We start from the raw sequence: 26886 nt of genomic DNA, 5'->3' as shown, positions 1-26886 counted from the left end.
TGTATGCATCAGTAGTGCTGAAAAAAGTGCCACCAATTGGCTTGTGATACATGTGCAGCTCACACTGGGTGGGTGTGATATTGTCATGATCTCAGGACAAAAGCCAAAGTGAAAGCATGTCAACGGACAGTATATTGTGAGTCTCTTTTTAATCTCTCTAATATGACAAATTCAATGGAAAATCTTTGTATTTGATGAAGTATAGCTTTTTTTTTTTTTTTTTTTTGCTTAACTGTTGCGTTTCAGATCAAATTAATGTCTGCTGCAGATACAAAACATATTTCAACTCTGAAGCACAATGTGATTTTTCTTTCTTTGACAGCATAATGTCTGATAATAAATGATTGGCTCATAGTGTGGTGAGGTGCCACGATTATCTCCCAAGTTTCGATCCATTTGCAGCCATTGTCCATTGTGTTCTCATTTAAATTGTAGTTGCTGACAAGGGAGAAACTCCACACCTATGGACAACTAATGCATCATTAATGTTATCTAATAAAGTCAGCCTTGGTAACTGGAACCAGATTGATTGAGTTAGTAGCCCTAATCCATTCATGAATAAGTAAACAGGCATATATATTGCAGTGACAGCAGTCTATGCCACAGCAGGGGAGCTCTGTCTTGGATTCCAGTGCCAGGGACTGTGCTGCTTCAGATAGACGCCTGTTTGAATTCAAACTGCTTTAAACTGTCAGGGGGCAATTATTTTACATAAAGAAAAGTGACTCATGCTTTGGCAACAATTTGCTTTGATCTGGGCTTTGCCATTTTTGGAATGAATAGGCACAGCCATGGGTGGACCCATTTATATCAGCCTGAAGCAAATAATAACATCCAAGCAGTTCATTTTAGGCTGCGTAATTTTTGATGAAGCACTTAAATCAAATGGTAGCGATAACACTCAAACTAACCCTGGAAATTTACTTGGCAGGTTTGACGGTTTTTGCAGAATGCCTACCAGATTGTGGTGTTTCTGGTTGTTGAGTTGATTGAATCGGACAAATGTTGCGTTTTCTACCATGTACCTACTGTAACACATGATGCCGCATCTATAATACAGGAGGCTGTGCTTTCTAGAGAAGTAGCACCCCCTCACTTCAGCTGATCTATTTTCTCTCTCTCTTTCTCTCCCCGTCTTTCGTTTCCCTCCTTCTCTCTCTCTCTGTACTTTGTGCTTGCACTTTCCATGCGTCATGCCACTGTCTGTCTTCATTCTTGACTAATGAGTTCATTAAACATATTAGTGTGGTTCTGCCGAAGAGGTTAGATGCAGTGCGGTGAGCGGGAATGGGCGGTGACTTATTTTATAGTTTTATCTGTATTTAACACTGTGCACATTTGTCACGTGGCGAGCACCATTTCTCTGTTTGGTTCAGTGCAGCAATCCACTGCCAAGTGGAGTTTTATTTAAAATAGCACTTGGATTTGTTTTTCATTTCAGTTCTGTCTGCAATAACAGCCTGTCACCTGCACAGCAAGTGCCTCTGTTTGCATGAAAAGCCATTCTAATTTCAAGCATCACAGTGTTTTGGCTCAGTGTACAGTGTATGTATAATGCTTGATATTGGCTTCAGTGTGCTGTGTATACATCCCCTTTTTGCACCCCTGTTGTCCCAGATATATCCTTTTTTTTTTTCTGAGAATGTCAGACGGATGAGAAGAGAAGGCTGAATAGAGCTATGCAGGAAACAAACAACACATTTTGAAGTGAGGAGGCTATGCAAGACACGGCAAGGCTTGTAGCAAGCTGCAAAAACAATGCAACCAAAAGAGGAAGGCTCATCTGGTAGCATTGTTTTTGTTGGTATTGTTAATCTCTGTGCAGTGTATTTGTGCTCCTGAATTCCAGATAAAGTACTGTAAATAGAGCAGAAGTCATTGAAGGGAGGCTTTTGCCTCTGTTGTTCCTGCTTTGAGGAGGGGAAATATTGGAATTATTATTTACGGATACATGGACACCCAGCCATTTCTGAGCCTTATTATGAAAGACTTGGTCTGTCAAGACAAGAAAGATAAAGAATAGCTGGTTCATGCACATGGTTCAGTGAACAATCACTGTATGTCCAGTGTTGGCATTTGGTTGGCATTTATCATGTGAGACTAGAGTTTGGTGTCTGTTTTCTTTCTCCTCTGCCCTCTAGGCTTTTAAAGACACCAGCAAAGAGATATGAAAATATTCATTAACCTCTTAGGATGTTAATGACTTTGTGGAGAATGTTAATGATGTCTTGTGCATTAGGGTAAGGACTGTCGAGCTAACGGACTGCAGGCCACGTGCAGCAACATACCTGTAGTCTCTTAGTTTCTTGTAAGCTTGCAGAATGCAGGCTTTTCTAAAGGGCAAAATCTGTAGGAAAAAGGCCTTTGTGCCATCACTCTCATCCTGCTCTCATCTTGCCGGAAGGCCATTATTATCTGTATTGTAAGACAGAGTGTCTGTCTAGTGATCGTACGAGCCAATCACAGGGCGAGTGTGGGGCAGGTTTCCATGCAGAAAAGCGGGCAGGGCCATGAGGCTGCTGGAGCTCAGCTTGAGCAGGCTAGCCTGATCCAGGCTGATAGCATTCTCCAGCAGCAGAAAGAGAAAAGGCCCCAGCAGGCCTGCCCTGCTCTCTGCCTGTCTAAATGCCTCATTGCTTGTCTACCTGTCTTACTCAGCTGAATGTCTAAAGACAGGGTGGAAGAAGGGGAGATCTGAAAAGGAATTCAGTCAGACAGGCACAATAGGAGCTCGGCCCCATAGCCATGTGGCATCAGATTGGATTTGTGTAGGAACTGGATCTAGATCACATAATGCCTCAGCCACAGCTGTCTAGAGTGGGTTGGGAGGATGTTTGAATGTGTGCTGGGTTTGGGTTGAGGGGTAGCTCTGAGTGCACGCTGTCCCTCTCACTGTTGTTGTGACCAGTCAGAGATCCTGACCTGGACTTCCCCTCAAAGAGTATGTTACCCCAGCTCTGTTTGGCCCTGCAGGGAGGCTGCCCAGCCTGCAGTGCACTCACATCAGAGAGGATGTGTATTTGTGTGTGTGCACACTCACTTATGTGTGCTTGCTTTTGCTGTATCTTGGGGAGTTATTGCAGCTACAGCCTGAGCTGGGAAGTGGGTCTTACGACATTTCTTCTCGGCTCATTGGAGCCATCCAGAAATAGGCATGTACCCATCCACATGCAGCACTTAAATTCTCTCCTTCCCTTTTTTCTCCTTTTCAGTGTGAGGCACTTAACTACCCCTTGTTGCACAACCTCTTGTGTGCCTTTGCATTAATTTGTATCTATGTATTACATTTATATATATATATATATATATATATGTGTGTGTGTGTGTGTATGTATGTATGTATCTTCTCTTTCTGTGTATTTATTCTGTGTCTCTGCTCGGCATGAAGACAAGAAGAATGCAGTGAAGTTTGTGGCGCCTCCTCTCCATGAGGAACTGAATTCACATGGGTTTGACACACAGTGAGAATTTTTAGCTCATCTGAAGTTGCTGAGCGACTCACTGTGGGGCACAATCAACCCCCCCCACAACCTCCCTGCTCCCTGTCATCCAACCACCCACCTACCGACAAAATCCCCTGATGTTCGCTGCTCATGGCCCATCAAACAGCCATGTCAGCCCCTCTGAGTCCACAGCTCAGGCCAGGATCAGAGCAGGCATGGAGGGCTGGAGGAATTCAGGGATGCTGCTAAAAATTGTCAGCCGCCTGACAAGATACACTGTTTGGGTTTTATGTGCCCGACAGTGTCTAACTTAAAACAGGATCCAAACCTACTTCAGTCTCTAAAGGGCTTTTTCAGCATGGGAGCCTCCTAAAAGTACAAACCCACACTAGCGGCATCCACGGATGGATGGGACAGAGATTTGAAATGTAGGAAAGGCAGATGGGTATGGAGGGGAAATTAGGGGAGGAGACAGAGGTAGTAATTGGGACAGCTGTGCTGCTTGAGGCATAAGCAGTCAGATCACCCACCTCTTTCAAACCCCAACCCAAAAAATAAAAAAGAGAGCCAGAGAGCCAGATGCTGGCCATTAGGATCGCAGTGACAATCGCCCAAATTCATTCTGCGGCCAGAACACAGAATGCACAAGCCCACAAAGACGCACACATAGGAATAGAAAAGAACAAGACTGTGAGCTCATCTGACAGAATGGGTGCATTTCCCACTCTTGGGTAGAGAGGTTGTGTGACAGGCCTGCCTCTATGGGGTTGTGGATATTATTCTGTTTTCAACAGGAAGCCCAAATTCCCAGCAGCCTCTCCACCTATACCCACACACATGAGGGTTATTGAATGGGCTCCATTTAGCCAGTGGCATCTGATCCAGTGATGGCCAGTACTAGGTGGCCTGCATGTGACCTTCACACAGGTCCAGAGAGAGTTCAACCCCAGGCTCCTGGAAAGTGGGACCTGGACCATGATGAAAGGCCTGCATTATCATTCTCACAGGCAGGGGGGCTATTTATGTCATTGTTGTTATTCCTGCTTTCTGGAGGGTTTGTTTGTCATGGTGGGGTGGGGGGTGTGTTTGTGGTTTTTTGCTGTTACACTATTGATCCCCTAAGGGGTAAATTCATCTCTGTGACCTCCATTGAGAGGTCAGCATGGAGGGTCAGCTAGTCCTCTTAGCTGGAAGGGATTTGGTGTTTCACATAGTGTCCGCCCCCCCACCATGTCTGTGCCAAGTTCACGGGAGGTGAGGTGGTTAATGTGTGCGTGTCCATCTCCATATCTATCAAGGAGTACATTGTAAGTGTGTGTGGCATGTGCAGTGTGTGTTACTGATGGCTGGCGGCGTGGGGCGGCGGCTGAGAGGATTGTGAGGGATCGGAGAGGATTGGCCTGATTGGATTTCCGTTGCAGGAGTCCTGTCACCTGGCCCAGCATGGCTCTCTGGAAGACAGCAGGGTAGCAATCAGACAGCAGTGACACTGTGAATATACAGCAAAATCTGCATCCAGGCGCCGCAGATACAAACATCCATTGTACTGAACAGAAGGATAGAGTTCCTAATACCAAGTTTCAAATGTCTGCCAAATCCTTGATTCTGTTCCTCTAAGAGCTGTTAAAAAAATATTCCCTGTTTGGAAAAAGTCCACCTTCAGGCAGTTGGGAATTAATGTTAGTGGTTAGTTTCTGGAAGCAATGAATAGCTTGATGGCATTTTTCCTACTTGCTACCAAACTGACCAGATGTAGGGGCTGTAATGTCAAATTCTCTTATATTTGATCCTTCCAGCTCGTTCATATCCACTGCTCAGAATCAACCATAAAGACTTTATTTTCAAACATTTAAATAATGATCAAATGCTGTGCTGGTGGAAATGCATTGTTAACCAGGCAGTGATGGTAATTTCTCTATTTTCTCCAGTAAGTATCCTCAAAAGACCAGAATGCAGTGCAGCTACAAGACATTTTGTGTTCTGACTTGTGCACAATGCTCTCGACTGAAAAAAAAAAACCCTCTGATATGATTCCTTTTTTTTCCCCCCACTACATATAGGTCTATAACCCACAGATGAATAAACAGCTTGTTCCATTGAGTTTGTCAAGCCTTTTTCTCTGGGGGTTGTTGAAAAGCACAATATAGGAAATCACTAACTGGAGTCAAATTAGACAAGGAAGGCTGAGGGAAAGTGGGCACAACAAAATAGTAATTATAACAATTGCAGAACAACTCCTGGAGTGCATTGTTCGTCACATATTGATGATTCTCAACAGTGTAAGAGTATCTGAGGGTGGACTGTTCTTACAGCTCTCCTTTAGTGCTGACGCGGGTTTAATCGAGAACATCGACAGAGGATCAGGGCGGCATTTTCCAAAGAAGGGCTAGAATTATAACCAGAAAACTGAGCTGCTTTGAGTTGGACTCATCTGGTCATTAATTGTGTACAGCAGCACTTTGGTGGACAATTCTGAGGTTTCTAAAATTGTTCATGGAGCACACCCGCCCACAAGAGGCAGAAATATCTGCATGTTGATTGTACATACTGAGGAATCACGGACTACACTGTGACTCTCAGGAAATTGTACCTGTGGACAAAAATACATCAGCATCATTTTGACATATATTGCAGCATCATTGCATTTGAAGAATAAATTTGAGGTTATATTAACTGAATAGATGCGACTTCAGACATTTCCAGGAGCTTCGCCCTCGGACCGATCAGTGATGTCCACTCTCTTGTTGCTAAATAGTATTTCTGTGCATTAAGAAGTTCTCTGCGCCAGAAAAGTGTCATTCCTAGTTATTGATTGAGTTATAAAATGAATTTATAGTCCCCATGTTGCAGGCTTTGCATTACAGATATTGCATTCTTTGACACTGCAACATCAATATGGAATTTCCAGCCCTTGTACAGTACAGGAGGTTATTTGTAGGTTGCCAGGGCAGTTCATAGTGTAATTTGCATGTCTAGTGCAAAGTAACATGTGTTACCATCAAGACCTCAGTGGTTGCCAGGAGTTTTCTCTTGCAAAATGGATTTTTGCTTCTGAAATAGATAATTGTGAAAGTGAAAAAGGCTGCGCATTGCTGTGTACACAGAAGCCATAATGTTGAGGGTAAATTGAGCTGTACATTTGCTGGAAACCTGTGTCTCAGTTTGTCTCATTATGTTTGTCACCTTTGTCTGTTATTTCTCCTGCAATGTCACAATGCAGAACATTTGCTTTATAGATAATGGTCGAAAGAGACAGACCTCTTCCTGTGCTGAGTGCACTGTGGAGTCATGAAATGCAAATGCAAATTCACCTGTGGTGAAATTTAAACCATCCATCTGCATGATGTGGTCTGCCTCAGCATAGAGCTAGTGACTGATAAAGTGGAGGGTTAAGTGTTCATCTGGTGTCTCTGAAGCATCTGTGAGACATAGTGCGGCTGGTGGCTTCTTTTTTTTTTTTTTTTTTTTTTTCTTCATTCCTTTGCCTCTGTTCCCCCTGTTGTCCCTCTTTGCTCTTTCTTAATGTCTGGTGTGTTCAGCTTGTGTCGTAGAGGTCACTGGTTTAAAAGTCATGACAACTATAAACTGTGAACCTGACAGGTCCTCTTATCTGAACAGAATACTTGCACTAACCTCCCAGTCAGATTCATAGCCCACCCTCGCTTTGCCACATTGTCACTTTTCTCTTACGTATCCTGCTGCCTCTGCAAGCTTGTTGATGCCCCTCAGTCCTCCTTGTGCATCTGTGAGAGTGGCAGCAGTGGCATTCACCTATGGCAAAGCCTTTGGCAAATCAGCATGAGACCATTTGCATCTGACATGGCTGTCATGTAGCCCCAAGGCTGTTGTGCAAACAGTGTCATTTCCTCCCCTTCCTCTCTTTTCATGTTGTCGTAGTACCATCCTCCACCACAACCCCACGGCTTCCTGTTGCCAGTGCCATAACTGCAGAAGGGATTTTAAAGGTCCCACTTGGCAGACCCGTTGCTCAGTTTTAGTTGTGGTCTGGGAGAGCAGTAACAACTTGCCAGTCACATATCAGGACTCAATGAGATGACACAGCAGTCCAAGGCTTATAATGCTGTTTGAGCTGTGGGACAGATGGGGAGAAAAGGAGGGAGAGGGCAAGAGCAAGTGACTGACCACCAACTCAAAAAAAAAAAAAAAAGATGAAACATCCCTCATGGAAACAGCAGGAAAGTGCGACAGGGGACTGGATAGACAGGATGGAGGTAGTCTGAACCAGTGGGATGCATTCTGTCTGTCTATGTCGGTGGCCCAGAGCTAGTTTTGACGAGGATGGAGGAGACACTCGTGTGATGCCAGCCACACTACCAGGTTTTCAAATATGCGTCTGTAAAATAGCTGCGTGACAAGCCACTCCAGAAACAGAAAACAGCCTCTCCTAGCCTGTTTTTTTTCCCCCTTTTACTTTTCTTTGATCTTGTGACAACAGCAAAGAATTGAAGTTGGCACATCAAGTCAATGAAGAGCTTTTAACACCCAGCGAAGGCTTTGCCTCCTCGCTTTGATATGTGGAGTAAATTAAGGATCATTATAGATGAATCCAGTGTTATGGTTGTCCTCCGACTCTTGATATTTAAACAAAAAATAAACCAGTGCAGCCACCTGAACAGCCGCTGCTGCCACACTAGATGATGAATGAGGGAAGCCGCAAACCCCGTATGGTATACTGGCTCGTCATATGCATACCATTGAGAACGTGTTATTGAGAGTCATAATGGCTCCCTATAGTCGCTGCAGGGTAACCTACCCTGTCTGAATTTGAGAGCTAATTACATGTTTGCTACCGAACTACTTGTCCCAGTGAGTGGGTAAAGTCTTTACAGCATGGAGAGGGTCAGGCCTGGCTAAGGTCAAGCTGTGAGGGTCAAGCTTCTTCTGTATGCTTGCCCTTCTATTTGAAAGCTGACCCAGCCACTCGGCTGAAATAACAAAACGCCTTCTGCACTCGGTCTCTTTTTCCGTTCATAGAGGCATCATCTGCCTCACTCGGTCTTTGCTCTCCTCTGGCAATTGGCGCCCTAATTGAGGCACTCTTGAGCCATGTTTAGCACCGTGGCAACGTTGCCCTGCAGATAATCATTGTCTTGTGGATTAGCATAACAACAGAGGAGAGGCTTTGCTTTAATTCCACTAACACTGGACCAAGCTCCTTTGTGTCGGCTCGGCTGCCGGGCTTGTCTTAACTGGGATTAGAAGCATGGGCTCCTAGCGCCCACCAGGCCCCCACGTTGCGCTCATGCCCCTGCCTTTGTTCTTGAGTGAAACCTCTTCGTGCCCTTGGATCTCTCTCAACGGCCAAAGCAGAAAATCACGATTTTCACCTCACCATTGTGTTTTGAACCATGCCTGAATGTTAAACTTTGGTGCCCTGTTCCAAAACTTAACTTAAAAAGAGTGGTTCAGCACGATCTACTCATGCCCACTGAAAGCCAGCACATTGAGAATTACCCCCAGGTCCTGCCCTGGCCTTCTCTCGAAGGACTGATGTTAACAAGGCTATCTTTGTGTAGCTAAAGAAAGGTAAAAACATCAGCCAACTTTGTCCAAGCAGCTTGTGCTTTGCTTTACTAACTAGGAAGTAACTTTGTCCTTGAATGTGTGCATGAACCCAGCAGTCCTTCTGAAGTAAATGATGTGTGCAAGCACAGGAGTCACTATGCTTCAGAGAAACACATTCATACAAAGCGTCTTCTTGATGTGTCTTACATTGAAATGATTCATACCAGTTCCGAATGACCACCGTCAAATATGAAGAGAAAAGCTTGTCGTCATAGAGAGGGATGTGACAAGATAGTAGTGCACACTCTCAGACAGTCTCTCCTTGAGGGCATTTATGATGTTGAACTCAGTGAAAGGAAAGGAGTACCTGTGTGAAGACTGGAGGGGAGAAAAAAAAAAAACGACAGCTTGAGAGAGAGAGGTTCAAATCATGCAGACTCTCTCACTGACACACACCTGGCCAGTGTTTGCAGGGAGAGGGCGTGCTAGGCAGATTGCCATTTTCAGAAGGTTACTGAAATTGTTGGATGCCATCCCTCCAATTCTGACATAGTAAAGGTGTGGGGGAGGGGATTTCCAACCCTGTCTGATGATCCGACAAGCAATTTGTTTGAAGATCACTGATGTCTTAATCCTTATTGGAAATCATGAACTATTATACATCTAAAAAAACTGAAGAATATTTTTAATTAAAATCGTGAACATGTAGCTTTTTTTTTAACAAGAGTGAAGTGGCGTGCCTGGCTGGTTTTATGAGAAATGAGTCACAGTCGGCAGCAAGTGGGTTTGGTTGGCGGCAAGTGCAGGGAGAGAAGGCAGGCGTGCAGCAGGAGCGTGCCATGCTGTCCTATCCTGATCTGTTGGCGCAGCGCAGTAGGGGCTCCCATGGGAGACTGGGTGTAACCACTTGTCTGTTTCTGCTGGCAGAGGAGAGGGAGGGGGGGCTCAAGAGAGCACAGAGATGGAGGAGTGAAGGGGAGAGGAAAGGCGTAGGGGGGAGTGGGGGCAGCCGCTGACCCTGTAAGCACACGAGATTAAGAGGAATAATAAAAAGGGGTCTTGGCAGTGCTTCACTAATATGCGTGGTAATTTAAAGACGCTTCGAAAAGAAATGTCAGTGATGTGTGGGTGGGCACATTTAATGCGTGTGTGTGAGTGTGTGAGTGAGAGAGAAAGATGCACACATGAACAGTCTCCATGGAGGATTCCTGTGGTAAAGCGCTCTCAGTTTCTCAAGCAAACAAGTGGTTGAGGCGTGCAAAAGGAATTTCAGGCCCTCTCAAAAAGATGACCACACCATTGCAAAGCAGCTCCTTTGAAAGATTAGCAGAGTCTATATGCTTCTGCCACACACAGACAAACGCACACACACACTCCTTTGTCCCGTAGTTGATTTATTTTGTGGAATGGTGGTTTCACACTTTTTCTTGTGGCTGACATTATCTCAGGATCTTTTCCTTTGCCAGGCTTTTTTCCAGGCTAATTTACTGTGTTTAAGGCGACCAGCTCACCAGCCAGCAGTGTTTAATTCAGTTTAACTCGCGGTGTCAGTGCTTGGCAAGGCCACGGCAACACAACATAGCCGATAGCTCTGGATGGCATTTCTCTTCTTTAATACGAAGGACTCTTGTGGACTCTTCTGATCATTCTGTGACCCATGTTTGAATCCAATTTTTCAAACAAGACAATATGATTCAGTCTAAATAACCCACGACACTGTGGGCTGCTTGTGTTCGCCTCTAGTGTAGTGGGCTGTTTACAAGTGGGCAAGGGGCAGGGGGAGGGCGAGTGGTGTGAGGCAGGCTGCTGGAGCAGGTGACATCTGTGACCCAGCACAACAGTGGTGGATGCTGGACACATGCTCCTTCCTCAAAGGCTCCTGGCACCGTTTCTGCCTCGTTGGGCTCATGCCCCCACACGCACACACACACACACACACACACACACACACACACACACACACACACACACACACACACACACACACACACACGTGCCCTCAAACACACACGTTTTAAATACTTCATCTGAATGAATCCACTGTACATGAGGTTATCTTGAAAGGATAACCTTCAGCCAGGAAACATTTAGGATTAGAGACTACAGAAATCATTTTCACCTCAGTCTTTTTGTCTATCACAGCAACTGGAGAGAATTCTCTCTTTTTTTTTTCCCCCTCCCTGTATTTTAGACAGTTGACCTCCACTCAACAAGCTGCTAACAGCTACTTTGTGAACATGACAGACCGCCAAACATCAGGATCAACGGCTTACAGAAAATGACCTCTCAATGTGTGCAGCGAAGAGCTACTACTAGGTTTTTCGCACAAAAATCAAATAGAAAATAGGGCTGTTGCAGTAACTGCAAAACTGAAATATCGCACTGTAGACAAGGCAACCTCGTGGATGGAAAGCAACCGCCACAACCATGTTGTACACGTGTTGTTGTTTCTCTGACGATCAAACCACAGTACAGGAAATAATGAAGTAAGATAACTCCTCTGTGATACAACAACACAGGAAAGCGCATATCATTTTCAAGACTGAGAATGTGTACACACAAAGGAAACAGGTGAAAACAGGACGAGCCAGGGCGCATTGTTGCTGGCACATGTTGTCCACATATCGCGCACCCTTTTGAGCCACCCTAAATCACTGCGGGCGAAATTCCATCACTGCGACAGCCTTAATACAAAACCCATCTCAGGAATGGGTGCTGCCCTGTGCTCTTCATCTCACAGAGTGCGTACTGTATGTGTATGTGTGCCAGCTGGAACTTTTCCCCAGCTTCACAAAATGACAATCAGATGATTGATCTTGCTTGCTGAGTTATTAACCCATTATATTTACCAAGCCATTAGCTGCCTGATAATTGAACTGTTAATTAAAACAAAGGCTTTAGTTCCCCCTATTGACTCCCTAGCTCCCCTCACAGAGCTGAGGACCATTATATACAATAAAGAGCAGAATATTAACTTTCCATCCATTTTCCCTCCATTTCCATTCCCTGCCGGTGCACAGAACTGTGTTTCCAGAAATCCAGAAGAATCCACACACAGGGTTTTGTCATTACATGTCATGTTAGTACAATCTTACAATAAGTCAAAAAGTATTATTATTTAATATTCTTTTAATGCAGAACTACATGATTTACATAAAATACAGCTCTCCATCAGCTCTCCCCCCTCCATATTACCCATCCCCTCTCCTCCCCTCTCCTCCCCTCTCCCCGGAGGGAGTGCATTTCTCCTCGTGGTTTCTCATTGCGCTCTGATAAAGCAGACTCTGCCTCTGATGTCTCTTATCTCCTCTCATCTCCTGCAGTAAAGACCGTCTCTGTTTGTTTTATGCTTCCTGCCAGTTTTTCCTTTTTCCCTCTTCCCCCTACTCCTCTTAGGTGATGCCCAGTGCCCCGTCCCAGTATTGTATGCAATGGATCAAAACTGTCAGAATAATTTAATGGAGTGCTGACCTGCCACCTGACCCACGCTGTTTATCAAATTCTATCATATACTGTAGCTAGAAACCCCCCCCAACCCCCACCCTCCCATTGTGTGAGAGATATAGATTTGTTGCTCCATATTTCTGGCAGTGCAGCACTCCGCTTGCTTACTGCCGTTGACAGAGTGTGTGTCCAGTGCAGGTAATGCTTGGCTGCGTCAGGGTAATGCTGCTTGCTAGCTCCCATCCAGCAAACAAACAACATATATTATATTGGAGGCAAAGAGAGTGGTGATCACTGTTTAAAAAAAAAAAAAAAAAAAGGTCAAGATTGTGGCAAGAACTGCTGGCAAACAAAAACCATAAAGTTAAGTAAATATCCTAATTCAAATAAAGTGCCAAAATACATTTCCAGAAACTTTCATTAAAGGTGCAGCAGGGAAACATTTTACAGGTAATTCCTGGAAAAATCTTAACACATGATCAAAACTGTAAAATAAGTTTTACTTTGGAAGACAAATAAAAGGTCTCTAAGAACAGATTAAAATCATCTCAAACTTAGCAGTGCTTATGTGTAGATTTAATATAGTAAAGTCATTTTAAAAACCTGCAGAAGTACAATCTAAATACAATATTTCATGATTCAGTTTTTGTAGAATGAATTACAGTACAAACAATAAATGAAATACTACATTTGATATTTAAACTACTGTGCTGATAAACAGTTCAGAGCCACCCAGGAGGAATTGAAAAACTAAAACTGGCACTTCTCCATCTGTCTGTCTTGTCTCTTAGGGTTATTATCTCGATGATGTCACCTTTGAAACATGTGGACGAAGCAACAAATTGTGCTGTTGGGCTGAGCATGTGCGTTGATTAGTTATTACTCACAAGAGTTGTCTTCTGGGCAAACAATGAGGCGCTGGGTGTGATTCATTAAGTGAATTACAATTGAATTGCAATTGAAGTACAGTTGAATTACATCAATCTGACACTCACGCTGAGCTCCTCTGAGCTTTGACGCCGCTGACAGCATTAACACATGCTAGCAACACACAGCAACACTGGCTACTACATTGAATTATGGCTTAATATTGCTACTGTGCTACTTCAGACATTTAAAAATTATTGTTTGTTTATTTATTTGTCTGAAATGAAATTTAGAAATTTTCCTGACATTACCTTCACTCATTTTACTTTTAACAGACACATTGCCATGTATATGCTTGTACTCATTGTGACATCACTGATGGGCATGACCAGAGGCACAAGACGCCTGAAAATTCAACCTTGAGAGCAGCGCAGCAATGTATTATACATATTTTGAAACATGCATACTCTTTTCTGACATTTTAGTCATCAAATGATTAATAATATTGATAATAATAATAATAATAGTAATATAATAAATCCCATTTTAAACAGGTAGGCTCATTGAGATCGGGATCTCTTCACTTCTTTCAAGAGAGACCTGTGTGGAAAAATGCTGATACTGATTCGTTGGTTGCACCACTTCCAGAAATAGCTCAAGTATAAGTCTCTTTTATAGCCACACAGTTACACAAAAACGTAAAGAAAAAGAGCAGCTGTGGCGAAATAGCAACACGAGTAGCTGAATAAATCACTGTACGAGGAGCTGGTTAGCCATAAAGGTGGAGATATACTTTTAACAAGCTAAGCAAATAATGCCTCAAAATGATTAATTTAGAAAAAGCTGACTACAGGATGTTTGCACAGAGATGAAAAAAAGCACTGAACCTGGAAAAGGGAATGGAAAGCAAAGCAACTTTATTTTATATTTAATAGAAGTGCATATAAATCTTACAACCTGAGTATTTAATTAAATGGATCAACCAGTGAAAAGAAAGTCTGCATCAAACAAATGAATTCACAAAAGGTAACTCATACTTTGATACTATAAACCTCATTTCACCTAGTTTAATTTTTATCATTCTTTTATCATTCTCTGCATCGGCTATAAAGAATCTTCACACCAGTCATTTTCCCTCACAATGGAGAAACTGAGGGGGGTAAAGGACATATCAAAGGACACACAGTCTGATGAAGAGCCTTGGTTCTGGTTTGTGAGACAGAAAAATTAATTTTCTGATGCTGAGTGTGAGTATTGAGGTGCCTTATCACCACCAGCTGCTGATGTTTCAGATGCTGATGGTGCACCTGTGATGTTTTAGTCCAGCTCCGCTCTGGTATTGCAGTTGCAGGACCTGTTTGCAAAGGATTTGACTGTCTCCCTGTCCACACTGTGGAGTCTTAAGCCAATTCAAGGCTTTGTTTTCCTTCACTAACCCTAACCCAAATGCCTCCTTCTGTCCCCTAGAAACCACTCAAATTAATTTTTACAGTAAGTTTACCATTGGCTTTAGTATGCATGAACTCTGTTAGAGAAGGGCTCTTGCTCGAAAATAAAGGCGGTGGAGGATTGTAGTAAGTTTTCTCTCCACTTTGCTCTTTTTCCTTTTCTAGGTGAAGAATTGATCCCATTTCGTTTCACATCCTTGAGTTTAAAAATACAGTGTTGGGAAATTTGGCTTCTGTTTCCCCTTTCCTGCTGCATTATTCTATCATTCTCTCTTATCATATTTGTCATTCATTGTAGGGTTTCTGTGGCACATGAACACAAAAGGCTCGGGTCATTTGATTAATATCAAAGGAACAGTAGTTCTGTTTAGAGACACCCCTGTCAATATGATCTGACTCACTTCTGATATCTCATTTTCTCTCCATCTGTCACCGTCCCTCATGCTTTCTTTGTGTCTCAGCCCATTTCCCTATGATATTATCTGCTGTAAACACAGGCGGCTGACGGATACATTGAGTCGTATCAAATGACCACACAATCACCACCTGACAATGTACAGAATATTGTTTGTATTCAATCCCTCTCCGTCTCTGTCTCCATGAACACACACACACACAGACACACAGAGACAGACACTGGCCTGAGATCAGGTGTGAGTATGAGGTGGCAGTCTGCTCTCTCTGTCAGGTCCTCATCTCCCACCAGCCTTCCAGATGGCCATGGTGTCGGCACCGCACCTTCTCCCCACATGACACTCCCTGCATCCTCCCAACCCCCGCCCACACCCCCTGCTTCCTGTTACAAAGTATGCAGTTACAAATGAAGTGAAAAATATCTCGTACAAAATTCTTTCCATTAACCGTTAACCTTGTATTGATTATAGTTAAGGGATTTCTGGCACGGCTTCACCTACAGCACGTCCAAGGTGCACGGAGAAGGGAAATAGTCTGAAGAGGTCAAAACTTGAAAACTCAAGCAGCAACACAAACACAAAACACGCACAACAATGAAGTTGTTCTTTTTACTACAAATGGCCAGAGTCAGATTACAGATAGCTGTCAGTTAAATGGGAACATGAACGCTGGGACAGTGAATATGTACCTAGCCTGACCTAAAAACAGAAGCACTAAGCTATAGTATCTCTAAAATATACACTGATCAGCCACAACATTAAAACCACTCACCTGTTATAATGTTGTGTTTAGGCTAGGCTAATATTAGCTGATACTCTACACAGGCTAATAATTTTTATAAGCCTACGTGCCATTAATTATACACCAATAAATCACAACATTAAAACAGGTAACTGGTTTTAATATTGTGGCTGATCGCTGTGTAATATAATATAGTCTCCATTAACCTTATGACACCTTAATGGCCATTCCTGCATTTGCTTTTTACCAGCAAATAAGAGCAAACTATTCAAAAAAAAACCCTCAAATGGCTTAATTCTGTTTGAATGAGCCAAGCAAATCAATTTCACACTGATGTGACTGACTCAAAGATTGTGTAATTTAATCATAAGCTTTTGTGCTTTTTCTTTCAGTTGCAGTTTTATTAATTTTTTTTTTTTAATGAGCTTAGTAGCAAGACAAACAAAGATATATTTGAATGAAACACAAGGTTGTTAGTGTTGTTTAGGACTGTAACTAAGGATTATGTTGGCAACATAAAACTTTTCTGGCAAGAGCAGCAAATCCTCACAATTGAGAAGCTGAAACCAGAGAACATGTGGCTAAAAGAATGTCAAATATCAGTTATTAATAGACTGATTATTACCTTGTTGATCTTCTAATGAATTAATCAACCAATCATCAGCTTGAGTGGTGTTACCATTCTGTTTTGTTTTCTTTTTTTTTTTGTTTTTTTTTTCACCTCAGAGGATTTTTCAAGGGAAGGACCTACAGTACCACACGCTGTTTGTTTTACAAGAGCAAATGAAAAAGCTTTCACAAATAGTCTACAGATTGAATTGCTGTTGCTTTGGATCACTCAGCGAGAGCAAATACAAAAACAGACTTTTATTTTTTTTAAAACAGATCATTAAATTATTCAGTGGGAGTTTGCAGAGGGGTGCGCGCTCTTTTTCTGCAATGCCCTGTTTCACATTCACACAGCAGCTCAGAGCCGCTCTGGGAACTCTGCAGGAGAACCGCGCGCGCATTTGTTTTCTTCTTCTCGTGCTACAGTACAGAGCGGCCACACCGCAGCAGATTGGACAGCGTCCGCTTTGCTTGTGGATGCATGTGGGTGTTGAGGGAACGGTGGGGGGTGGGGTATTTATCCTCAGCTGGGCAACTTCTGGTCACAATTTCATCTCTTGTGACTTGTTGCTGATTTCCATTTTCCAGCTTTGATTGAGGCCATTCCTTCATCTTTTGATTCTGTTCCCGTCATCACACCTTTCAGTCATTATTGCTGCGAGGCTCAGCTATTCAAAAGCTGTATTCCCATTCACTCTCCGTGCTCCGCAGCATCCCTTTTCATTAACGTGCTCCATTCACTCCATGTTGTTCTCTATTAATACATTCCTTCCTTCACCCCCCCACCCCCCCCGCCCCGGTGAATTCCTCTGTACTGTATCTATAAACTCCCCATTTGTCGTCCTTATCACAATCATCTCCTGCTGCCCCTCTCCTCCTTTTTCTTTCTGTTCCCCTCCCTTTCAAGCTTCTTTATGCCATGTGCTCTCTGTACAACACCCCCACCCCCCACCCCCACCCCCTCCCCCTCCTCCTTGCATTTCTGTCTCTCCCTGCCTGCCTCCATCCTTACTGCAGGGTTGAATCATCCCCATTTCTGCTTGCCTTGTCACGTTTGGCCCCTGTGTGCATCTGTCCGGGCCTCATCACACGGCGATGGCACGAGCCGGGCTGACATCTCGTCGCAGCGCTAAGGGCCTCTGATGTCCATGACGCGAGCCCTGACCTGTCCCTCACTCCTCAAACCACTGACATCATCAAATCGGGACACATTTCTGCCCGGGAGGCTATTAATCGCCAAGCATGGTATGAGCCACATTTTTATCCATGCCATATCTAGATTAGAAGAAGGAAAGAGACAAGGGAATTTTATATCCGTGTCTTTTCCTTTTCTTCTTTTGTATTATCAAAAACATATTCTAGCTGGCTGCAGATTTTATACCTTTTCATGTAGTTCGCATCCTGCCGTCTCCTCACTTGGCATTCTCTGGCTGTTGTCGGAAAGAGGGACCACATCAGCACTATTCTCTTCAGAGCTTTCCTTCGCCGGGGAGCCACCGCTTCCACGCGCACTCCGCTTCAAACGACACACCTCAGATCACACGCGTGCGTACGCTCACATGCGCACATACACATTGGGAACAGCAGAACTTCCATCCTTGATGCAAAAGTGCACACAAATGAAAGCCCCAGCATCCTCCTTGGTGGAAAATTGAGTCATGGTCCTTCTGCTTGCATAAACTGACAGACAAGCCAAGCGAAAAATGGAATCAAAATGTCCCTATATTGGGGGAGTGTGTGGGCATGAGCAGTGGCACTGCGTGATTCTATAACAAGCACATGCAAATCACGTCAACCCGACCCCAGGCTCATTAAATAAAACATGGGCGTAAGGACAAAAAAACCTGCTTCTACTGTAACCTTGCATATTCATAATGAGCGCTCTTTCCCTAATGTGCAGTGCAGGGATGTTACGCAGGGTGACATTATGTGGCTGGGTGCTCATTGGGTGTGTGCTGTTGTTCTGCAGGGTGTAGTGCGAGTTGTGTCTGTTTTCAGATTTCTAATTTGAGAATAGAAGAGTCAGATGAAATTTTAACCCCGTCTTGCCCTGAGCCGATTCCTCAGCTTTTGCTTCCCTTTGCTGCTGATTTATTTGCAGTTACACAAAATTTGGTTGCACCCAAGAATGAGCTGTGGTGTGTATGCACAGCAACTATTTACAGCAACACTCGCTCTTCAGTCACAGCACAGAGAAATAACACTGAACACTAACACTGCACTGAAGAGTTTTCTTTGACGTTTTCAAAGGTTTTACAACTAGAGGTCATTGTGTATTAGAGCATAAAATACACAAGGTTACAATCAATGTTTGGGTGCAGTTCAGCTCTGATTATATCTACTTGGTGGGCTACTTTAATTCTCAAAGCTCTTCCCATGCTGTTTTGAGGTGTAGATTCCCCCCTACATTTTGCTGACTGATCCCAGGATGAGACTCAGTTCAGGATGGTCTTGAGTTTGACTCAAACACTTGCGGGAGGTGGGCAGAGAGGCCAGCGAGAGGCCACGATTAGATGCCTCCACTGATTATGGTGATCCCCCACCAGCCGCGGGCGCAGGAAAGTGAAAGAGAGCCCATTTAGATGAGGTCACGCTGATCCATCGCCCAGAGTGATGGGTGAGAGATCTGCAAAGAGGACTGGGACTGTGACAGACAGTGTTCATTAATGCTCCAGCCTCTGCTGTAGAGTCCAGTCAAGGGGCTTCACACACAAGCCCCCTCAAACACTAAAGCTCTCTCTCACACACCATCCAAGCAATGAGACAGGCGGGCTAAGCGTGGGTACTGATGGCTTCACTGCCTCAATTGATGGGTGCTTAGAGGGGAGTGAAAAAGGAGTGCTGGAGATATGGGCCCAGCGAGGCTGAGCGTGAGAGAGATGCAGCGGCGGGTCTGCTTTGTCGATGACTCTCTGATAGCCTGAGCTTAGCGCCACTTCTTCTCAACATGCAAAGCCATTACATTAACCCACATGCTGCCCAGCTGTTTCCATTAAACGCCTCATTCCTGGAAATCTCTTTAGCCATCACCAGATACACTGCAACCCTAATAAAGCGTCCTCACTTCCAGGTGCTGAATTATACTGGTAAAAAAGCCGTGTTATATTTTACAGATATTAGGCGTTTAGCCAGTGCTTGTGTTCAGAGTGAGTCACAGGGAGGGCAACGATAGAATTAGTTTATAGCCGTAAATTGCCAACATTAGAGAGAACCAATATTGCATAAATATCGTTCTCTAGGAGGAACTGGCATGGCTCTGTTGTGGCAGAATGTGATCGTGAATCTACAGTTGCTGCTGTGTGACAGACTTGGCAAGGCGCAGAGCAGTGTCTGTCACAGTACTGTGCCTGTTTGTACTGTCATTCAAATGTTTACCTCCCAAATACCCATCTGAAATGTAATCAGCAATGTGTGCATTGATTGTGAGCCTGTTTGGCGCTCTGATTGACTCAAACGCTGGACAAACAGGCTGCCAGTGGCTGCGAGCATCTCTCCTTAGATAAAAAAAGGACAAATGCTGACTGCAGGAACGTCACCCCCGATCTGTCCTTGACCCAGCTGGTGGGGAAGACGGTGAGAAAATGAGACTGTGTAAAGCAGGGTGCTCAGTGAGCAGTCTGCTGGATGCAGGTAATAAGAGAATAAGAGTCATTTTTTTTAGATCAATTCCAGTTTCATACTTCTTGATCATTCTCTTCATTCCTGTGCTGTTTTTCAAATCGCACATCATGCATTTTGTATCATTTAATGAGATTTACACCACTTACTTGCTTTAGTTGTTTTTCTCTGTCAACATGCAGGATCAAACTCTGGATAAGCACCACAGCCTTTTGCCACCTTTTGTGGATTTTTTTTTTTTTTAAAGCCATAATCACATAAAATCTATCGTCTGTTGGCTCAAACAGGGGACGTGCCCACAGAACAGCCACAAGACGTTTTGTTTAAAGGAGGGAAGCAGAAAGAGGAAGAAAGTTACTTCCTCCTGTCTCATTTCAGCTCTTGCATTGTTCTCAAACTTGCACATAAATATGACACAGAAGCTGGAGTTTCTCTTACATTTATAGTCTGATGCAATTTTGCCAAATGGATTACTGAAATTCAAAGTCTCTAGCGTTGTTTTATTTGACATTTTGAATTAAATAGGGATGAATAGATTTGGTAATGCAGATTTGGTGCATGCATGGAAAAGATATTTAAACTCATGCTGGAATTCTCCTTTAAGGCAAGTGTGATATTCCCTAGAGAGCACTTATCTGTTTCAAAAGTTGTAGTCTTCCTTCCCTTTAATGAAAAAGAAAAGACTTTCAGCTGCCTTCAACAGCCTTCATCAGGTCCTGTTATCATGGTTCGAAACTGTCATGCACTCACATTCTTTCAAGTGAAATGTACCAGTGTAGATCGCCTGGCTCTGCCTTCCTCTGGTTTGCACAGATCACGCTTCTCCCTCCACAGCCTGAGTGTGATCACATGAGACAGTACGAGGCGGGGACGAGACCAATCAGTCTCATGAGATGAGCCCATGCACGTGTGTCGACTGTATGCATATGAGTAGATTAGTGGCTGCTGGACATGTCACAACCGACATGGCTGATTTAGAGCTCCACTCAGTGTGTTTGTCTTGGAGCGGTCGGGAATGAAAACAGATCGGGTCTTGCTCCATCAGGAAAGCAGGGTAATGAATTCCAGGAGGCTGAGCGTGCTATCGAGTTCATTATTCCAGCTTGGTTTAGGAGTAATTACCATTTTGCATCCGAAGCCATTCAAGACTGGGTTGCTCTTGTCAAATTAAGCCAAGTGTGAACTCAGATAAATATTTGCATAAGCGTGAATTGCACAAGGTGGGACTTGGTGACAGCCAGAGATTGGTAGAGACATATTGGGTTGGGGTTTTTTTTTTTTTTTTCACATCCTTAGTGGTGGTGGTTTGCTGATATCCACATACATGCAGGAGCTGAGGAGCAGAGGGGATGTGTCTAATGGGCCGATGACCTCCAGGTCCAGGATGTGATGAGGATAACATCTCCTAGAGGCCTTATGTGAACTTGTGACACCCTTCTATTCATGCTAGTCTGCTTTCCTTCTTTCTCATAGACTTTTTTTTCTCTGTCATTTCATATCCTTGCATGAGATTGAATATGGCATGATCCTAATAAGCAGCCATGTATAGAGCCTACATCAGATAAGCAGACTCATTTAGGTCTCAGAAGAACATCATTAATTATAAAAAACAGCAGGCCCCTCTAGCTGTCTGTGTTGGTACACTCACTCCCTGACTTCCCTGAGTGCATAGTCACGATGGTGAATGCGCAAATGTATCCACTGCAAGAGTCACAGCCCAAGTCGTGCATTCAATTTTACTGAGAGGATTTATCAGGAACATCCCAACCGGCACCTAGAGAGAGAGAGAGAGACTGATTCCCTGATGCCTCTGATGTCAGTGATTCCCCACCTTTCCCCAGCAGGATTTGTAGTATTGACAGCGAATTTACAGCTAAAACTGGCACATTCTGGCCTTTTCTTCCTCAAAAAGGATCTTCAAACAACTCTTGCAAATTTCAATATCGTCATTTTACAGAGCCTAGCAGATTTAGCTAAAACTATTAATAGTTTGTCTTCCCAAATTTGCAATTCATAACCTGAAATTAATAATTTGTGTGTATTTCTCAGTAATTAATTCCCTCGAATATGTGATTTGTACCCTCAGATTTATCATCTTTGTTTTTTCCCTCTGCCTCTGTTACTGTGGCTTTAAAAGATGTGCGTTACTTAAAAGGAAGTCTTCGATTGCACATGCATTTGAGACATTATGAAGCTAAGAGAAATATGATTATGCCTCATTATGTTTAACAGTACATTATGTCTACAAGAGTTTTCTCTCTATTTTGTATGAAGCCGCATTAATGTTCTACCCATGATTAAAGTAAATAATGCATCCACAGCTGTTATTAAGCACACACGTAATGTAGCGGCAAAGACACATGCTGCTAAGAGGAGTAAAACATGTTTTTCCTGAAAGAGCCTTGAGCTAACGATCAGTATCACAGTATCACTGTGGTAGGAGACACATTCTGCACTGATCAGATACACAACAGACTGGAAATGGTATATTACCACAACGCTGACTGTGTGCAGTGTGAGTCCCCGCCCAATGGTATTTATCACACAGGGCCTTTGTTGTCTTGAATAAATAGACATATTACTGCGAGTCCAGAGTCCAGGCCACACTGCTGGCTAGCCACAGGCACACGCCCAGTGTCTGAGGAGGGAAAAATAACTTGACTGCTTGCAGAGATTTAAGTTAGATGGTACGATGGATTTCCGTCAGTTGAGTTCCTGAGAGGCTGTATGAGATCAATGTAGATCCAAAGGAGGGGGGTGGGTGTTACAAAAAGCCTGGCGGCCCTATATGCTCACTTTGCAAGCTGTGTAGGTTGTGTCAGTGCTTATAACTTCGATGGGAGGGTGAAGTGGAGCTATCATTAAAACGCTTTAAGGATAGCCCCCCCCCCGCCACAATTGGAGAGCAGAGCAGAGCCCCCACCTTGGTCAGAAAAACCATCAGGGTGTTTCTTTACCGGCGCTCTCTGTGTGCCCGTCATACACACATGTTTTTACCGGGCCATACAGGCTAGCTAGCATGGACGCACTCCTGCAGAAGGAAAGCTCTGACTGTCAAAAATGAATGAGACGAGTTTCATGAGCCTTTTAGGCAGTAATGTGGCTGCGTTAGAGAACGTGTGGTGTGGTGCTGAAATCTCGCAATTTTACTTGTTCAGTAGGCGTCAAGGGCAAAGGACGGAACTTACCTTTTTTTTCTTTAAAAAAAAAAAATAATACAGCGCACACACTAATGTAAGGGCCTCCTTTGTAACTCGTTTTAGATGGAGAGTATAACTTGGCCTTCAGTCAGAGGATTTTTGTCTTTAATACCTCTGAGCAGTTGGATGAGAACACCACAAGTTAGCTGAAATATGACTTTAACATTTGGTTCAGTATTCAAAAATCCAGATGGTTACAAAAGGACTCCGAGACAGACATTACTTGGCTTTGTGTGGAAGTTATTGTGAAAGCACCACAAACACAGCAGAAATGAAGAGTTTCCTAACTGCGATGATAGTGATGACACCCGCTTTAACAAAGGCATAACAAGATTTCAGACAAGTGAGTGAACCTTTTTAACCAGTGGTTGGAAGTTAACACATTTAGAATTTATTCGGAACGAGCAGTGGTAGAAAGTGTTGAGTAAGAGCGTACCAGGATACATTCTGCCTGGTGCATCTGACAGGTCAATAAAAAAAACCCTGCAAGTCCAAAACCTCTTTCTAATTAATGTTATGTTAATTTAATCACATTCACAGCAGCTCATCTGCAACATTGTGTTTGTAGCCAGTACATTTGTTTGGCTTTTGTGTTTATTAACACTGTACTAATTTATATATGTGCCCTGGAATACCCATGGAGTTTGTGCAACTGTTTCCCTCTGTAGATGTGACAGGAGGGGGGAGGGCTGTGCATTTCTTTTGAAGAGCATACCACTGCTGATGCACTACTGGGATTTGTAAACTTGAAATCACAAAGATATCTTTTTTCTTTCTTTCTTTTTTCCTCTCAGAAATGTGAAACTTGGAAAGAAATAATAATCTAGCGGATTTCTGCAGGGTGAATATGTAGTTGCTAGGCAACAGTTGTTGGCATTCGACAGGAACCCTCAAGTAGAGGAGATGGTGAAAGAGGCGGGTATGTTGGGGTGTGTTTGTGGCAAAACGGAAACATGAGTGGATCGAAATATCTTGTATGGACAAAATGGCAATTTCCCCAGGCCTGAAGTGGCTATGTTGTTTTGACAAATTGGCCCACATGCAGGACAGTTGTTTACCAAACCAAGGCCATTTGAACAGCGTGGCCCACCATTATTGCAGCCATTTCAGAGAGCACTTACTCCAAGCTCCCAACTTTCGAATCTTCTTCTTTTCATAGATTTCTAATAGATAGATTTCTAATAGTGATAATAGTGCTGTGCATTTAACTGCTGTGATTGCTACAATGGAGGGAGTTTCTACCGAACACACACCTGTAATTCTTTGCATCCTCACAACCACGTGTCTTTAACACCGCGCCCTCACAAATCTCCCCCAGCAGCAAGCCCATGTTCACCCTCTCTCATCACTGTTGTTTTTGTTTGTTCTGTCATCTTCTTTGGCTTGTCGTAGCCATTACCCGGCTCCCTCTGCCCTCTGGCTAGCAGTGAAGAAGTCCATGACATTGATGCAGGATTTTCTTAACACGGTTCCCCATCCAAGCCCATTTTCTTCGTCAGATTGGGAGTTTGGATATTTATAATCTTGGGGCACCAGCTAATGGTATTTGCAGAGCAAAATCAGTTTAGCGCGTGTTTTCTGTAATGGCTTTGACTGCGTGGCATTGCCAGCGGCATTGTCTTGAATGGTGGAAGGATGGCTCTAATTTGGGCTAATGGGTGACTCAGCCGTCATCATCATGTGTCCCTCAGTGGGCTGCAGATGGCTGGTGAGCCATGGGTGCAGCAGAGCCACCGTTATACACACACACACACTCGCACACACAGCACAACACAATGCATCAAGTCAGTGACACATGCAGCCAACGCTGACATTTGTAGAGCCACATCCAGTGAGGTGGGGGAGAGGATGAAATGAGACTGGCTCAGCTATAGGTGCACAAAACACAGAGGAAGAGGTTAATCAGTAGCCAAGCTAATCGAATCATTTGTCATCAGATTAGATTAAAGCACTGAACCCTCCCTCGGGCAATCATCTTGGGAGATAGCTGCGGATGTGTGAGGCACAAGTATCAAATAGCTGTGAAATGATAATGCATGGTAAGTGACTGCTCGCCTTTGTTCATACTCAACTTATCTGCACATGCTTGAAAATAGAGACAGGGCGAGCGAATCACCGTGGCAACTGGAAAGCAAGGTGGGTGCAAGGCAGGCAGTTTAACAGGGACGGCGGCACTTTGTGCTGGATGCAGGACTGTATGAGAGGCAGTGGTGGGGGGTGGAGGGTGGGGGCATCGAACAACATGCTGGATCCCCGGTGGGGCAGCGTCTGACTGAGTGCTGCAGTGGCTAGTTTACATTCCACAGAGTCGGCTAAGCTTCACCAACCTCTGCTCTGCTTAGACATGCACAGACTAACACACACACGCGCGTGCACGTGCACACACGCGCGCTTATATTTTCACAATTTCTCAGAAACATACATATTTATTGTTCCTGTATTCCTCCAGCAGTGTAAAATTCCTATACCGCCATCAGCCCATCACTACCTGTGCCACCACCACACAATCATATTTCCTCTCACATCAACCGTGTATGCAGATAACAAACCACCTCATCTATACTATCTAACCCCCATTCCCTTCCATACCTAAGTAACCTTGGCAACAGCGTCGCTTTGCTTCATTGCAGTGGAGGGCGGAGGGTGGAGGAGAGGTGGGTTGCAGCAAGGGGTAGTCAGTCCCAGAGGAGGAGCCAGCGAGTTTACAACTGTATAGAGCAGCATAGCCTTTCCTGCCCCCCCCCCACACACACACACACACACACACACCCTCCCCCAGCCCCAGAGACCCATTACCAGGGGTCAGGGCTCTGGTCTCGGGGCAGCTGCACTGTGCAGGCCTCTGTGTGCTACCTGTCAAAGATCAGCCGCGTGACCTGAGTACATATTGGTGGGGTGTGGGGGCCGGGGGCTGGATTCTGTGGAGGTAACTGGTGTCTGCCGTGTATCATCTGTGTGTGAGCTACTGAAGGAGAGAGCAGGGTAACAACAGCTGTTTGCAGATTCGGCATTTCTGCACACGTTGGTTTGCACTGGGCAGCTCATCCAGGTAAATGAACGGCCCCTCAGGTAAATTCTGGTTTAATATTTAATCTGGCGGCTGTGATGCCATTAACTGGTATTCACACCTGGTCTTTTTCAAACAAACATCTGAAGCTTTATTTCACAACTTTGCACACTGACAGGGTGGATGTGGCTCAGGAGGTAGAGCAGCTCATCTACTAAGCACCTAGGGTTTGATTCCTCATCTCCTCCTGTCCATGAGTGCACAAGTGTCCTTGGGCAAGAGACTGAAACCCAAACAGCCTTTAATAGTAGCTCACTGCCATTGGTGTGTTTGTGTGTGAATGAGAGATAATAAATAAAAGCGCTTATATAAATGCAGCCATTTGCCATTTATGATGGCTGCTGTAGCAACGAAAATGCATAATGTTGTGTATTTAGAGTGTAAACAAAGTGATGCAAGTAAAACGCTTCTAACCAGCTGCCTTTGTTTTGGTTGTTCGGAGGTAGAAGTTTTGAAATGAGTCATATTTTTTTCTCAAAGCAGTTGTAAATTGCTATTTTGTAGTGGTA

General features: G+C 44.0%; 1 protein-coding gene across 4 annotated transcripts in view; it reads left to right on the top strand.

The window, feature by feature from the left end:
* Positions 1-26886, top strand: part of fut8b (fucosyltransferase 8b (alpha (1,6) fucosyltransferase)) — an 81152-nt gene that overhangs the window by 2541 nt on the left and 51725 nt on the right. The window contains exon 1 of one of the 4 annotated variants that reach the window (XM_071467513.1): positions 17499-17737. The exons of the other annotated variants lie outside the window; for them this stretch is intronic. The gene's annotated coding sequence lies outside the window, so the exon portion shown is untranslated. Of the gene's footprint in view, positions 1-17498; positions 17738-26886 lie in introns of those variants that run through there. 4 annotated transcript variants of the gene reach the window in all.

This window comes from Trachinotus anak, unplaced genomic scaffold (assembly GCF_046630095.1).
Source record: "Trachinotus anak isolate AG129_WGS33_773 ecotype Australia unplaced genomic scaffold, CSIRO_AGI_Tana_v1 ptg000031l, whole genome shotgun sequence".
In the NCBI taxonomy this organism is placed as follows: Eukaryota; Metazoa; Chordata; class Actinopteri; order Carangiformes; family Carangidae; genus Trachinotus; species Trachinotus anak.
The sequence above is the reverse complement of the archived record's forward strand: the minus strand, read 5'-3'. Positions and strand labels throughout refer to the sequence as shown.